The sequence below is a fragment of the Protopterus annectens genome, chromosome 2.part2 (genome assembly GCF_019279795.1).
Source record: "Protopterus annectens isolate FY-2018-M chromosome 2.part2, PAN1.0, whole genome shotgun sequence".
NCBI classification, from domain to species: domain Eukaryota; kingdom Metazoa; phylum Chordata; order Ceratodontiformes; family Protopteridae; genus Protopterus; species Protopterus annectens.
In genome coordinates this window covers 518,892,573-518,905,821 of record NC_056730.1, presented here as the reverse complement: position 1 = coordinate 518,905,821, position 13,249 = coordinate 518,892,573, and positions in this window count along the sequence as shown.

The following is a 13,249-nucleotide window of genomic DNA, read 5'->3' as shown; positions in this document are numbered from 1 at the left end:
AGTTGCAAGCCTAATCTGACACTGAAACACTAAATAAGCATTTGTCAGATTATGGCTACTTTATAGCCTGTAGCTGTAATCCTATTCATTTTATGATAATCTATATAGAGATTAATTAATTACCCTTATTCCTGAAGGTGTGGCTACACTACACTCCTGTTCCTCCTTACCAGTCCTTTACGGATTTTTCTAACCATATATATCACCCATAATGTGTGCAGAACTTAAGTGTACTGATTACAATGAAAACTAAGTGAAATACCTGGAAAAAACACCACAAAGAGGGAAAACTGTCTGGAGCAAACTATCTTCAAATGAGAGAAACTTCTACATGTATATAATCTATACATATATGTATATGTGTGTATGTTAGTGTATATGTGTGTGTGTGTGTGTGTGTGTGTGTGTGTGTGTGTGTGTGTGTATATCTATATATATATATATATATATATATATATATATATATATATATATATATATATATATATGTATAGGTGTATGTATATATGTGTATATGTGTATATATGGATATATACATATAGTAATTTTATATGAACTCATAATTGCTATATTTGGCATACATGTAGAAACTCAAAGTTCTGGTGTTTTGTAAGTACTCTGTATAGCTGTCCATTATATACAGATGCAGAAGATAAAAACAATCCTCTCTATTAAATATAAGAAGAAACAGAGAACAATCTACTATTTTTTGTGAAATAGGAAGCTGTTTTTTTTTCATAACTGGCAGGTTTCAGCATCTGAATATATTCATATATTCATTTATTAATTAATTCTATATTACCTACTGAGAATAGACCCCAAGAGGACACAGAGTGTATCCCAGTAAGCGACATGAGCAAGGTAGAGGACAATCCTGGATGAGAGCCTAGTCATAGGAATCACACACACACACACACACACACACACACACACACACACACACACACACACACACACACACACACACACACACACACACACACACACACACACTCCCTGCATGCTCTCTAGCAGTATGTTTGAAAATTAGAGATTCATTTAGTGGCATGTCTTTGGAAGGACATGACATCTTGGAATAAAAGACATCCCAGCTGAGAAGTGAACTAGGGAACCAATCACTGAGGCAGCAAACTAATCACTGCATCACTTTTGTGAATGTATTGTTTTAATAATATAATATAATATAATATAATATAATATAATATAATATAATATAATCTTAGGGAAAAACTACTTGCATATATTCATTTACAGTTATTTAATTAGATATAGTTAAGAAAACACATCTTGCAACCCACTTCTTACCTTGTAAAGTGGTGTATGTATTTGCACATTTATTAATTTATGACCTAATGGAAGTTATGCCTTTATGTCTTTGTCTCTGTCTTGTTATTTGGTGTTTCATGTTCACACTGTAAGCATAAATTAGAACAGAACACATGGTATTTGAATGGTTATATTCCTCTATTTTATTATCACATATATTCTACTACTTAGATTTCTTCAGACTAACACACTTTTATGTGTGGAAAATAACAATATTACTGCACTAAATGTTAAGAGCCAGTTTTCTTGTCTCCAGATACATTCATCTGCTTGGTTTTAGAACAGCAAGATACATTCAGAGAAAGCTGTCACACTATTCATTACTTGCTGTGTCTTACCTTCTAACCATTTTGTTAATTGGACATTACATTTAGTGTCACTGCCATTCTGGGGTGACCACTCTGAAGCTGATAATTGGTCTGCGTGTTTTGCAGCATCTGTTGTGCCCGTGACCATAACCAGAATAATGACAGCACTGGAATCTTACTGCAGCATTTCAAAGGAGCACAACCAGTTTAAAGGCAGATTGGCTCATTGGTTTTAGCATGTCGAGTATATTTTAGAGCATTTATTATAACTGTAATTGCCTTAATATTGCTACAACTCAAGTGCTCTAGGTTGCACTGCATCTGAATTGTTTGTGTGTTTTAGCTGCTTTTCTGTATATATAGACTTATCTGTATATGTAGACTAGCTACTTATTCTGCTGTATTACTGCCTCTTAAATCATTTTTCAGTTGTGCACTTGCCTTGCTTCATTTAAAAAGTTTTAAATTGCTAATTTTGTAGAGTTTTAATTGCATTTACTGCTGGACTACACACTCAAGTGTGTTAGCCTTTTCTGTGTTTATTTACTGTATTATTGCATTGTTAACCTGTTTTAACAAAAAAAAAATTCTATCTTGTTTGCTCATTTCCCACCTTTCCTAGCCAGTCCATATCCCAGGCTTTGCTTGTCTCAGGACTTTATTTTCTGTGTCCAAAGCTATTCAGACCTTGCTGTGGTAGAGGGAAGTCCTACTGCTTACCAGTGGGAGTGGTGAGCATTGTACTGCCTATCTAACGCTAGAGGAGTGGTTTCCAGCTCTGAAATTGTAATTTTATTAGCCGTTTTGGGCTGATTTCTATCCCTTTCAACTTTCTGGCTTAAAAACATGTGTGTTCGCACATTTTTCGCATCGTGCAGCACTGCGAGGCTACTATTAAACTATTCCAGGTGCCAGAAAGTCTGTTCTTCAAATTTTCCCTTAGAACTAGCTGGATTCTCATTAGTAGCACTAAAATATGAACCCCTTTGACTAGCAATTGCTCTAGAACCTGCTGGAAAGCACTAGGAAGCCTGAAACTGATACAAGCACTCAACTCTCCTTGTCAATAAGGATAAATTAATCATAGGCACTAAACAGCCTATAATTGCAAAGTACCTTGCAAAGGTAAGGGAAAACAGCTCTTATACTTCACAAAAAAAGCACCTAAACAGGCATGTCCAAGGGTCAGCTTCCGGTGATTTCTCCTGTCCACCTGGTGAATCTGGGCATACTGGGGCAATGCGGCAACTGCCTCATGTACACATACAATCCTCTCCTCCTACCACCCAACACTACAACCTGCGAGAGATGCACTTACATAGCCAAACTGGAAGCAAAGCTCTCTCCGGCCAAGATTGTGCTAGACATTCAAGACGAGAAGGTTAACAACTGCACTACACCTCAAGCAGCTCATAGCCCTTCAAAACCCACACCATCAACACCCACACATAGCAACACTAAACCCACATATGCAGAGGCCCTTAACATTAACCTGCCCAAGCAACAAGGACCTCCGAAGCTGAAATGCAAACAAACACCAGTCACAACCAAAGTGACACATAGCTCACAGCACCAGTGTGCCACCCAACAACAGCCCCTAAGGCAAGACAATGTAGCCAACACTTTAGACATAGGTGACTCTATACTCAGGCACACTGATGTCCCACTCACCAGGCCGAACAAGGAGAAAATTACAGTCAGCTGCCTGTCAGGTGCCAGGATCCACCACATAATGCATGCACTCAAGTCACTCCACAACAAGTACAAATACGACTCTGTCATTGTCCATGCTGGAGTGAATGACTTCAGATGTACCTCCCTAGACTACATGAAAAGAGACATGGAAGAGCTCTTGGATCATGTGGCCCAGGCAGGTATGACCCTAGCCCTGAGTAACATCCTGCCTTTGCCCAGAATGATACCACAGTATAAGGACAAAATGATCGACTTCAACAATTGGCTAAGCTTCTGGTGTCATTCAAAGGGGATCCAGAATCTGTCTGCCTGGGAAGACATGATCGGCAAACCATGATGCTTTTCCAGAGATGGTCTGCACCTGTCACCCCTGCGATTCAGGTTACTGGCTAAAGCTCTTGCCACCCCTATAGTGCCTTTTTTAGGCAAGGTTCAAAGGATAAAACCACCACCGTAACAGATACAAGCATGCAAAATCTGAAAGTAATGCTACTCAATGCTAGAAGTCTAAACCTCAAAATGCATTCTCTCGAGGCACTCCTAAAAATGGAGAACATCGATATCTGTGCTGAGACCTGGTTAAAGGCTCCAGAGAGCACCCCTGCCATACCAGGCTACAACTCTTACCACACTTTTTGGCCATAAAACCAAGACTGAAACACTAAAGGTGGAGGAGTGTCCATATTCACCAAGGATATTCACACCTCCAGGCTAGTTGCCCAACACAATGCATCTGAAATTCCCCAGGTGCAACTAACACTAGGTAAGGCTGAAATCCACATTGTAGCTTGTTACAGATCCCCCATCATGCCCCAAGATTCTCACTACACCTTTCTAAACATACTGGAAAATATGAAGATACAACCAAACACCCTAATACTCGGTGATTTCAACTACCCGGCCATTTACTGGGTAAACTATTCGGGTACCAACTCCTTTTCCCAATGGTTCTTGGAACTCATAAATTCCAATGCCCTGGATCAACTAATCCATTGTCCCACCAGGGGTTCCAATATCCTAGACCTGGTCATTACCAACATGGGAGATAGATGCTCCACACCAGTGGTCACCCCCTCATTGGTCAGGTCTGACAATAAGCAAATCACCCTTGACATCCACATCCCACTCCCACCCCCAGGTAAGGAAACCTCCTGAAAAAACTTCTCCAAAGCCAACTTCATGCTACTGAAGTCAGATGTGACAAAACCCATGACACCCATGCAGACGGGATCTGAAGGTTCGAATGCAGAATTCTACACTAAGGCACTGTACGAGCACATTCACTCGTGCATGAATCGTGCCATCCCAAATATAACCAAGATGCTCTTCTCCAAAAAAAGGAAGCCAATCTGGTGGTCCCCTGCTATAAACAAATTATACAACAGAAGGAAGAAACTATTGCAGAAAAGAGGAAAATCCCAGGATGCAAAAAACTCCCTCACCAGCCTCAGTAAGAAGCTAAGATCCCTCATAAAATCCTCAAAAGCTAGTTACGAAAATAAAATTGCCAAAGATTCCATAGACAACCACAAGGCATTCTGTAGTTATGTCAAGAATCTAAATGGCAATGCTCAGATCTGCTCTGAGCTACAACAGAATGGCATTAAATATACTGATCCCAAGGATATTGCCGATATCCTGGCAGATTTATTTAGTGCCAACTTCACTCCCCTCTCACCCACTAAAGGGCCCATCTCAATACCAAAAGATTGCCAAATTCCGGTAATCACAGCCACACAGGTAGAAACCGCACTCTCCAAAGCTACGAATACAGCATCCACAGGACTAGATGACATCCCAGGCTGTGTACTATATGAACTACAAAATGAACTGGCACCTCACCTAAGTGTCATGTTTAATCATAGCCTCACCTAAGGCTTCATGCCCACTGAGTGGCGCACAGCTACAGTTATCCCACTCCACAAGGGGGGATCCGCCTTGGATCCCGGGAACTAGTGTCCCATCAGTCTGACAAGCCTGATCTGCAAAGGCATGGAAGGCATTATCATGGAACTTATAAGCAAAGACATTGGCAACCTTCAAACACTGGTCCCCACCCAGTTTGGGTTTGTGAAGGGCTGATCTTGTCTCCTGAATCTGATTGACTTCTTTGAATCAGTCTCCAGAGCTGTGGATGAGGGTAAGGCGGTCCAAACAGCCTATCTGGACCTCGCCAAGGCCTTCAACACCATCCCCCACTCTAGAATCATAAATAAACTTACTAAGCTGGGCATAAATCCCTATGTCACTCCATGGGTTGCCAACCGGCTTACTGACAGAACCCAGACTGTAAAAGTAGCCGACACCAAATCCAGCTCCAGACAAGTGACAAGTGAAGTACCTCAGGGTTCAGTCCTGGGACCAATCTTGTTTGGCATCTACTTCTCTGAAGTACAGGCCAACACTAAGGGACTCTGGCTAACAAAGTTTGCAGATGACTGCAAACTGGGAGCCATTATTGAATCCCCAAATTATGTGGATATTCTACAAAAGGGCCTTCCAGAAACAGATGCCTGGTGCCAGAGCCATGGGCTGAAGCTTAATGCCAAGAAATGTATAGTTATCCCCTTTGGAAAAAAAACATGTAACCATGAATTACCATGTAGGTGGCAGTACACTAAACATCGGAAGTGTGATGAGAAAGTTAGGGACACAGGTGGACAGTGGTCTCACTTTCTATAACCACATCACCACAACAGTCAGGAAATTCTTCCATGTAGCTCACCTCATCACTAAGGGCTTTTCATCCAGAAAAAAGGAGGTCATTGTCTCACTGTACTCATCCCTCAATTGACCCATTATAGATATAATGCCCTGTTTGGTATGTACCTCACAAGACATCTGCAACAGCTGGAAAGGCCACAGAAATACATCACTAAAAGAATCACAGGCCTAAAGCAGATGCCATATGCTGATGATCTAAAAAAACTCCAGCTATACTCTGTGGCATATTGTCTACTCAGAGGTGATCTCTGTTTAACATACAAGGCCATGTCAAACCCTGAGCTGTTGGACATGTTCCACTTAAAGAAATCCCAATCCCTCAGAGCCACATGCTCCAGGGATCTAAACCTTGTCATCACAATGAACAAAACATGCTGGAGGGATAGGTTCCTGACCCAGAGACTCTCCATACTCTGGAATAGACTACACATACATGTCAAGCAGAGCTCCTCCTTGGCCCTCTTCAAAAGGAACCTTGATGATTGGATGGGAGGTAGAAAATTCACCCCGGGGATCATGTCAGTCACCCTGCTAGACAGGGGTCCAGAGAAGTAAATATTGTGGGAAGAAATGTCCAGGGAATTGTTATGGCTAGGCTTGTATAGGCCCTAGGGCTGATAGCCTAGTACCAACCTATGAACCTATGAACGTATGTCTAATTAAATTGTACTGTTTGTAATCACCACTTAGCAGATAGCTTCATACTCAGTGAGCAGTCATCATTCCAGATATAGCTGAATTATGCCTTTCTGAGTAGAAAGCAGTGAAGGTAACAGTCATCATCATCATCATAAAAAAAGTTTAGCTTCTTTATGTGAATACAACACCCATTTTTTCCCTTTTATTGAATATATGTGAGATTTAGTTACAGAGTGAACAAATAATGTGAATTTTCATTTGATTCCTATAATTTTGTATTGGTACCTATGAGTATAGATGCCACCTACCTTAAGATGGTCATGAGAAGTGAGGAGAATTATTTCACATTGCTAAGATCATGCCACATACAGCATGTATGTACCTATGTATCTATGCATGTATGTTTGTATGTAGTTTCAGTAGCTGTGTTTAAGAATGTGAAAAGATATTTATTAAACATTTATTGCAGAGAGTAGGGCTGGGGCGTAAAATTAAAGATCCCTAGCTTTAAAAATGTATTTGTACTTGTTTCCTCCCAGATAAATAGACAAATGACTCAATATTTTTCTAACTCATTAAGTGATAATTGTCCCTTCATTTCATACAGAATGTTCCTTCAGAAATAAAAAATTCCTCTAGGCATAATTATAAAACATTAATTTCTAATAAAAGTCTCTCAACTCCTCTGTTTCCTTTCAGAAGAAATTGGTTTCCTTTATTCTATGCATTTGATTCAGAAACAGTCCATTCCTTTTTCGATAACTCACATCACCCAGTAAAGGAATCTGTCTACCCTGTCAGTAAGTATCATGATTGTGGGGATTACTGTCTCTGGTTTAGACATGAAATAAAATATATTTTGCATACAATGGATAAGGGTTGGAGCTGCTAGAAGGCAACTGAAAGCCTTTATTATTTCAATACTTCCTTTATTTTAAAAATTCTCCAGAATCACCATTAAAAATGTATAATCCACTTACTAGAAAAACAAACATGCCCTTCCCTTAGGCTACTCAAAAACTTTCTTGATTAAAATTCCTTTAGGGCACACTAAAATATGCATATTAAACCACTCAGTAGAAGTAATAATTGAAAGACCTCTTTAGTATAATTAAACCACTTCTCTGTCACTGTCTCCATTCCAGAATTTAATCCAAATGTGCCTTCCAATCTTCAAATACCATTTAGTGAAATGAATTCAGCATTTTCTCATTTATACTTTCATGCTTTATCATCAGATGAATCTGTGACCTTCTTTCCAAACTCATTGACACTTTGCTATCAGGTCAAAATGATATACAAAAATCCTTAAAAAGCATATTTTTGACAACTAACATGCTACTACATCATCAGATTTTCATTATGCCCAGGAAGACCACTCACTGAATGGAAATGAGGTTTCATAATTACTGCAATGAAAGTTTGCAATCCAACTAAACCACAACTTTTGCTCTGTTTGCTGACTTAGAATTAATAGCCAAATATTTGAAAGACATATTTATAGATGCAGCTTTTTTCATTTTAGGTCATTGTTAAGTACATGATGTTCATCGTGGCTTCAGGCCTTCTTTTTGAACCACACCCACACTCTTACAAGCTGTGGATAATGTATTTCTTAACGTGAATGAAGGGATGCTTGCCAGTGCCCTTTTTGTGGACTTGAAATAAGCATAACCACTTTGGATATGCCAGTCACTCTTTACTCCTAAGTCATTTTAGCAGGATTTGGCTGTCACCTCCTGAAATAATTTTGAAATTATTTAATGAACAGTCTCACTTAGGTATATTTCAATAATTTTGTATCTGTACTCACACACATTTCAAGGATTGTTCAAGGCTCTGTTCTCACATTCCACTTTTCTTCTCTTTTAGCAGTGCCTATCTACTTCATCTTAAACTGACACATTATACACACAATACTCTTCATTTTCAGAATTTACAAAAAGATTGACATTCTGCTTCAACAAAGTTATATACTGATTCTACAGCACCTATCTTTTAATAAATGCTGATAAAGCTAAACTTATGCTTCTTAATAACCTTGAAAAATACTGAAAAACTTTTATCATCTTCCTTCAACATCACTTGACCTTTTTGGAAACCCAATTTAATTTTTATCATCCTACAATACTTAGGTCTCCTTCTAGACCTCATTCCCCCTTAGTCACACATAGGTATTTCTATAAAAAGAGAAGTATGACAACTTATTGTTAGTACTCTTACTTGTCTTCTTACCCCTGTTACCCATAAAGCAATCACCACAAATGTTCTCATCCCAAAACTTGAATATCTTCTTAGTTTTAGGTTACATAATTCGCATTACACCTCAGTGCTTCAAAAAATTAAACCAACTCTCTAGGTTCATCATCTCTGTTGAGAGCAGAATGTAGAACAAACTTTTACTGCACTCAGCATATACAGTTATCATAATAGATAGAAATAATGTTTAATTAAAAATTAGTCAGATAGGAATGTCACAAGTATACATTGGAGATAAGGCTGAAAAGCTTGATTTCTGAAAACAAATTTGTAAATCACTATAGCTGCCTTGGGGTTTCATTTTGGATTATTAGGCATCTAAACTGTGAACCACATAAATGCCAAAAAATAATGTCTGAAACAGAAGGGTTAAATAAGTTAATTTTAAGCATATTTTACACAGGGGGAAGCCCTCTATAACACTGAATTTATATATACCAACTCCATAATTGTACCAATTTGAAGAAGAGGAAAAATCTCTCGAAAGAAGGGAATGAGTGCCAGCAAATACATGTACATCATATCAATAATGATTTCAAATATAAAACAATCAGCATTATCTTCCTTAGCATCTTAAGGAATTTCACCTTGGCCATCTGGAGAAGAGTCCTCCCTTGGCTGGGTTAGAGCCTATAAGTTACAAAAAGCAGTTAGTGAACATCACTGAGTAATTAACTGCATAATCAAGTCTATGTAATGAAGTGTGGCTAATACTTAGACTTTAATACATCAGCAGTCTAGTTTTGCAATTAGTTGCATGCTGAGTACTGCACTTATATAAACTGCCATTTGAACACAGTATCCACTGAATAAACACTTTATTGCTTAACTATGTACTGTATGTCTGCCATGATGGATTCCCAGTGTTTTATTCTACCTGGAGAGATGACTCCCTCTCAATTTGTCACCTATCCCATATAACCAGCACTCAGTCATTCATGGTCCAAAATTCTAACGTGCAGCTTAATACATGAGCACTTACAGATATTTTGAAAGTAGTCTGTGAAAAATAAAGAATATTTAGAAAGAGATGTCCATTTTCTCAAGGGAATGATTCACATTTACATTCAAGGGGTCTGCATCAGTCTTCATAATTTCATAGGTTCATAGGCGATTACTAGGCTAATAGTTCAAGAGCCCTTACAAGCCTAGACAGTTTTACCCAGATTTTACCCAATTTCCTATCCCTAGGGTAAAGATAACAAGGTTCAACAAGCAGGGTTTTGTCAATTTTTAAAGACTGCTTCTGTCCATAACAGACATGGGCACTACCCCAGGAATGAATTTGCAATTTGTCATCCATTAGTCTAGATTGCACTTGAAGATGGTCAGAGAAGGGCTCTGCTTCAGGTAAAAATCTCTGGGGCATATATCTGTCTCTCCAGCATGATCTAGTCATGTCAGAGATCAGGTTTAGATCCTTGGAGTAGATAATCCTCATGTAGTTAGTTATGTACATATGCAGCATTTTCATCAGAGCTGGGTCAGAGACTGCCTTGTAGGTCAGACGCAAATTACCCCTCAGTAATCTATAGTAAACTGAATATAGTGATAGGGCTTTTAATTGGTCCACATATGACATGTTGATTACACCCTGTATTTTTGGTGAGAATTATTTTATTTATTTATTTACTCATTTGCTTTTGTTGACCGGGAAAGTCCACTGGGCTGAAATGAGCCCATTTTCAGTGGACGTCCGGGGAGAAAAGCTCCATAACATTATAAAGAAGAAGTAAATTGGTAAACAAAAGTTATAAATTGTAATATAGTTAAAAAAGAGTATTAATCTTGACAATTGATAGGGACATTGTACAATTATATAGTTACAAGTTATGAAATCAATTTTGATTCTAATCTAGTCTAAAATTAAATAGAGAGGAAAGATGAGCCATACACATATACAATTTAAATATATTTTAGACAGCTTGATTAATATACATGAAACAGGCATAAGTGACTACACTGTTGTACAGACATCTTGTGAGGCTAGTGGCATAGTATATGATTTTTCAGGGGTGACACTTAAGAAGTGTAAAGTGGGGAGTATAGTTTTGGAGAAACCTCTGAGGATGTTCCACCTCTTGCAAATGCCTGGTGAGGAATGTGCCAAAAGGTGAATTGCACTCAACTGTTGGTCTGATGATGACTGAGTACAGTGGTACTATGATATCCTTAGATCTGGTGCCATACCCTTACCTATAAGCTGAGCCACATAGAAGGATTTCCTCACCACTGTGGACATATGGTTGTCAAAGTTCATATTACTGTCTATCTGAGTACCTAGATCTCTCACCACTGGGTCCAGTCTTTGGAGAATGCTATCAATGTTGAAATTTTCAGAGGTATTTGATTTCCCATAGGGTATTATTATGTATTTCTTCTCATTTAGTTTGAGGCCATGGCTCTAACATCAATCATTAGTCTGTATCAGTCCTTTCTGTAGAAAATCAACATCATTTGGGGAGTTAATGATTGTTCCCAACTTGTAGTCAACAGCAAACCTGGTCAGCCAAAGGCCTTCTACATTTGCTTTGATATCTAAGAAGTATATGCCAAACAGGAGGAGGCCAGCACTGAGGACTGGCCACTTGCTGATGTGGATTCCCACCCTCTAATAACATGTGTACTATCAGGGAGACATTTGGCTATCTTTCTGGTGATGTAGAAGCCTATGCCCAATTGTGTGAGTTCATCTATAATACCTGAGTGGGATACTGTGTCAAATGCCTTGGCCAGGTCAAGGTAGGCAGTATATACTGACTTACCCTCATCCATGGATTTGGTATCCTTCTCAAAGAAGTCCACCAGATTGAGCAGGCAGGACCTGCCCTTGACAAACCCGAATTGGGTCTGGTCTAGAGTCTACAGATTTCCTATGTCGTTGTTAATCGAGTCCATAATTTTCCTTTCCATAGCTTTGCATGTGAGGCTAGTCAGACTTATGGGTTGGTAGTTTTCCGGGTCTATTGATGGTACCCACCTTGAGCAGAGGATGACTGTTGCTGCCCTCTACTCTACTGGGACAATGTCTGATAAACAGGTCATGTTTCAAACTATTTAATTAGCACCCTGGGATCTTGTCAGGGCCCACTGATGCCGTGTTTCTAGCTATGGAGAATGCAGTGATGGCCTGTCCTTTGGTGATAACTGGCAAAGGAATGGTATAGGCTATTTCATGGAGAGTGACCAGAGGTGATGAGGTGGTAAAATCTGAGCTGAATTTATCAGCCAGCAGGTTTGCTATTTCTTTTGAGTATAGGCACAGTCATCTACAGCCAACTCAGCACATTGCTGAGTGTTTTCCTAAGGATTTTGGACAAAATTAAAAAATGTTTTATGGTTTAACATTTGCTTGGGAGGCTATTTTATTCTTGTATTTAGCTTTTAAAGATGACTAGTTTCCTGATTTGCCTTTTGAGACTGAAGAGAGATGTTTTCTCTGTTGCACACCCTGCCTCTTACTTCTAGACAGGAATTTTATCTTTCTGTTGTATAGTCTGCTTATGCCAGGGGTCCACCAGGGTGACTTGTTTTTCCGGCTAGAAAAACAAGTCACCCTGGTGGACCCCTGGCATAGTTTGTTCAGGTACAGCTGTTTCCATGCTGTTGTTGAAGTGGTTGTATAAGACATCCGTGTATACTTCTGGATAGGTCTCCTTGTTTTTGGGGTTGGGGAGCTTTAAAATGATCACTTAATAGAAGGTAATTTGCCTTGAAAAATCTTTTTAGAGTTTTAAGATTTGATGGGGGTTTTACCGTTACATTTATTTCAAAGGAGACCAATTTATGAACTGATCTTTCCAATGAGGACATTAGACGGGGGGTGCAATGCTACCCCACGTTTGTGAGTACTATATCAAGGATACTTTAGACCCTAGTGGGAGTGCAGAGCAGCTGTTCCAGAGTATTTGCACTGACAAAGTCCAAGAATCTCTGAGTCTGCATGTTAGTGGTTGTGTATGTTTACCAGTTTATGGAGGAGTAGTTAAAATCACTCATGAGTAGTGTGCTGGGCTGAATGGTAAGTGATTCTAGTAATTTCAGATATGTGGAGTTGTTTTCATGGTTCATGGTTGGGTACCTGTAGGTAGTGATGATGTGGTGGGAGATTTTGCCTGTGGTCAGATGGACATGAGGTAGATCATCCTGCTTGACCAATCTTGAGGGGTTATTGTTTTTCATGTTAATGGAAACAGTTCCTCTTCCAATCATTTTTCCTTTTCAGAGGGTGGTCTGAATGTGTGATAGGTGTTGTAGCCTTGCAGTGCTATGCTGTTTCCACAGCCTTGAATTACATC